At 37.4% G+C, this 4440-nt stretch overlaps 1 long non-coding RNA gene across 1 annotated transcript in view; it reads right to left on the minus strand.

The window, feature by feature from the left end:
- The window catches only part of LOC116688537 (uncharacterized), a 3630-nt gene extending 1269 nt beyond the window's left edge, over positions 1-2361 (minus strand). Inside the window, exon 1 of the long non-coding RNA XR_004331795.1 lies at positions 2245-2361. This is a non-coding gene — a long non-coding RNA (uncharacterized LOC116688537). The remainder of the gene's footprint in view (positions 1-2244) is intronic.
- Positions 2362-4440: the final 2079 nt, after the last annotated feature.

Raw genomic sequence — 4440 nt, forward strand, 5'->3', positions numbered from 1 at the left:
CTTTACTCAAGTAAAAGCAACAAAGTACAGGCTTGGAAATTTAATTAAGTATAAAAGGGAAAGTAGCCTTGCGAATGACAATGGGCCACATATGTTTCTAGAGTGCACGCTGAGAAACTACAGTGGACATGGAAAAAAGGCTCTTTATATGCCATTGCCTAAATTGTAAATGGATGTCCGCCAATAGACATAAAAAATCACATGATGATATGATTATTGTGACAGAGACTGGGACACCAGGTTAGTACGATTCTGACTGAGTAGCAACATATGAATTCAACTGTGATTCTGTGAGAATTCAGATCCAGTTTCTCTTTTTTAATCTTCCCTTTACCATTTAAAGAAATCTACATTTACAGTGTGTGTGTATGTGTGTGTGCGCTCAAATATGGCTTCTGAAAAGAAGAAAATGGATAAAATATGAATTACTAAACAGACATTAATTAAGAAGTTCCCCATACTACGCAGCACATCTCAAACATTTAAAGCCAAGGATGAGGGGGAATGTCTGGCTGCTTGTCTTCCGGATCTCTTTTCTTCATTTTCAATCATGTCGCCGTCCGTACTACTCAGAGACAACATTACCACCATCAAGCCGCAATGATTTGCCGTAAACGAATGCCACCAAATCTGTTGAGTCGTCTTGTAGTGGTGCGTCAAGTTCTACGTATATTCCCACGCCGTTAGATTGAATTTGGTATTGATGACCTGAAAAATAATAAAAGGTAACTCCACTGAAATGATTTGAAACTAAAGTAACAAGCCAATTTTGTAAAATGTAATGTAAGGAGTAGAAAGTACTAGGGGTGGAAATCACCAGACGCCTCCCGATACGATATCATCACGATACTTTTGCCATGATACGATATTATTGTGTTTTTAAACATATTGCAATATTCTGCGATATTTCGCAATTTATAACCTTTTTTCCAACTTCCAATTTTTCCCCAAATTTCAAATGATGTCCCCAAAAGGAAACTTTATCAACATCAAAAGATATATTTCTCCGTTTGTTCATCTCAATTCAATTGTACTGCTCCAAAATGGGATTGTCAAGCAGACAAACTGACCATAACATACATGATAATATACTGATACTTGGCGGCTGTGTATCGATAAAGTATTCCCACGGATAATATAGCATTACTATGATGTATCGATTTTTCCCCACCCCTAGAAAGTACTGATATTCGTGTTAAAATGTAAGGAGTAAAAGTAAAAAGTCAGAACAAAAGTAAAAATACGCAAAAAAATATCTGAAAAATCTACTTGAGTACAGTAACAAAGTATTTGTACTTTGTTACTTCCCATCTCTCTGAAACACAGACACACACACACACACACACACACACACACACACACACACAGAGATGTCAGAGTGAGTGGGCTGTGACTGCTGGACAGGCGCCCTGAGCGGTTGGGGGTCAGTGTGAGGCGACTGTAGCAGAAGCTGAGATTTCCTGACTTTAAGATACCACACATATTTCCACATAACGCAACTCATTAAACCTTCCCCACCTGGTAAATACCAAGTCCTTCAAACTCCATGACCTAAGTTTGTATTGCATAATAATAAGTTTGGGTCAAGATGTAAAATATGTTCCAAAATGAGATTTCAACCAACTAAATAAAACCCTAAGATTCTCATTTATTATTAAATTGAAGAAAAGTTCTCAGATTAATTATTCATCAAAATCTCTTATTTTAAGCTATTGATTCATGAAAATCAAAAGACAAAACATGTCAAGCTTGATACGTAACGGTTTGGAATAAATAAAAAAATACACAAAACTGCTCTTATGTCACCAGAGCAAAAGGGATATTTAGTATTAATGTATGTATTAATAAATTAACCAGAAGGAAATGGAATAGCGACACTCCCTGTGAAAGTAAACTTGCACAAAACAATGTTTTATTCAAGTTTTGATTACTGATACTCTGCTCCACTGTAACAGACGACTACCGTTTAAAATAATCGTGCTGTATGATGAGATAACATTATGGAACAAAACTATCCATGCTGTTTTGAGTGAGATACGGTTTTGAATATCCTCTACCTTCTGTCTCCGGGTGAGCTGTTCAAAATCTGCACGGCTTTCTGCGTCACTAGCCGAGACGGTGGCTAACCGTAGCATGCTAGCGCTAGCATGCTAGCTCATTCTCTATGGCAAAACGCTGCTACATACACACTACTAGTAGAACTACACACACTAATTTACCATAATTTACAAAAGAACTACTTACATGTCCCTGTTCTGCAGGTATTCCAAGCAAAGTTGGAAGTGAACCTCGTTTACAAGAAGTCTCCCAGCTAATCCCGCCTTCTACTGACCAAAGTTGGAGAAAGAGTTGTGTTCTTACCTAGCTACTGCGCATGTGCGACTCCCAACAGAGATACTATAGAAGAAAGATGTCTCACTCTGTAGTGTTAAACAGAGACCCAAACACACAAAAATATGGTGTTTTTTGAAAATGAAACCATGTTTACCTACTCTAGTACAACCACAAAATACAATTATGAACACGAAAGTGAGCATAATATGGGCATCCCACGGATGTCATTTGCTCTACATAATGTATATTATATATTGTCAGATGATGTACACATGGTCATATTACATCATACTCTACTTTCTCCACAATTGTTCTGAGGAAACTATATATTTGATGTATTTTCTTTCTCCCTGGTCAGAAAGGCCTTCTCCCCATCAGTGTTGTGTATTATGTTATGCTTGTTGGAGTGTTTTCAGATACATTTCACATCATCCCTTAGCAAATGAACTCATCGCTGAGGTGAATCTGCTTTTACAACAAATGAGAGTATCCACTTTTTTGTTGGCAAATCTTTAAAAATGATCAGTGGTGACAGAGGAACGCAGCCATTAAACTTATAGATGGCGCATTAGTGGGCTGCTAATCAGCCTCTGGAGGATGACATGATTGAAAGCTGTTGTCAATAAAAGGGCCCCCTCATGTCATGTGTCACTGTACTGTGGATGCTTCCTCTACTATGAACACACACTCCTCAGGACATCTCGATCAATAATCCGCCGTCTCAGATCCATACACACTTCCCGTTATTCGACAGCGTAGAATGCTACCGGAGATGTGAATCTCTGCACGTGTCTGTAAATACATGTGTATATGTTGATGAAGAGCATTAATAAAAGGACACAAAGCAGCCAGAACATAAGATAACTTTAACAATTTTATTTGTGAAAAACTACAAGCAAAATTCATAAATAGACGTTTCTATTTGAAGCGGAGGAAAATGATCAGGTTAGCCTATAAGCGCAAAGTCGTGCACATGCCAGAAACATGTATTATTTTAACATTATAAGCTAGACAAGAAGCTGTGATCTGCTGAAAATGCTGCGTACATTTCCACACCAGGAACATAATGTGACCATTTCACAAGGGGAAACAATGACACATCAGCTATAAGTTAAAATAAAATAAAATAAAATAACAAATAAAAAAATGGATTAAACAGAAAATGGATTATTGTACTGTCCCTAACACTTTTTTTTTTTAATTCACTTTTTTCTTTTTTAAACCGAGCAATAACTTCAAAAGCATTGTACAAGACATTGTTATAGGAAGAAATGAGTTTGTATAATACACTTAATTGGAAATTCACGATTAAGGTTATACAGTCAGTAAACAAGCCTTCTATATTTGGGTCTCTGACAAACAAAGCTAAAAAATGTAACCATCTTTACACAGTAAATTAAGGTTACTGGTCGCACACAAGAACAGAACTGCTTGCGCGGAAAGGAAACAGGAAACAAAGGACTTCAGTTCCAATGCCATCATTCATAGTGTTTGCTTTTGCACCTTTTTAAAATTCTATATACAAGCAATAATTCATATACTCAGCAAATGGCCATTTGTCAATAATTTAACAATGAATCCTTCGTGTTGGGAGTACTCAGTCAAGTGAACGTGGTTGCAGATAAGGCAGGTAAAACGATGGCTTTTTAGGCCCATTTCTAATAGTTTGCATTACAAAGCAGGGGTACTTTTCTCAGTAAAAATTAGACAAACAACATTCCCCTCTGATCCAACAGTCCCATTTTTAGTTCTATTCACATTGCTATTCCTCCCTTTGAACACCGATTCCATATTTGTATGCAATAAAGTACATAATTACATATTAACCACAGCTTAACAGCAGAACAACCTCATTAACAGATATCCCTTGGACTTCACACATTGCTTACGACACATGATTATCTTCCCTACGCGTGACTCTGCAGAGCTTTAAGTCAACACGGATCAAATCCTGCCCCTCAGATCCTAGTCGGATATATTGAGTTTTTTGGGACTTGTTAACCTCACCTAACCTTGTTTTAGTTGCTCTGGAAGCAGCTCAGTTGGTGAGTTGGGGCCTTTGTTAGAGGAGCTACATGTAGGTAGTCCAGCAGAGTGAAGAGCCGG

The sequence above is a fragment of the Etheostoma spectabile genome, chromosome 4, assembly GCF_008692095.1.
Source record: "Etheostoma spectabile isolate EspeVRDwgs_2016 chromosome 4, UIUC_Espe_1.0, whole genome shotgun sequence".
In the NCBI taxonomy this organism is placed as follows: Eukaryota; Metazoa; Chordata; class Actinopteri; order Perciformes; family Percidae; genus Etheostoma; species Etheostoma spectabile.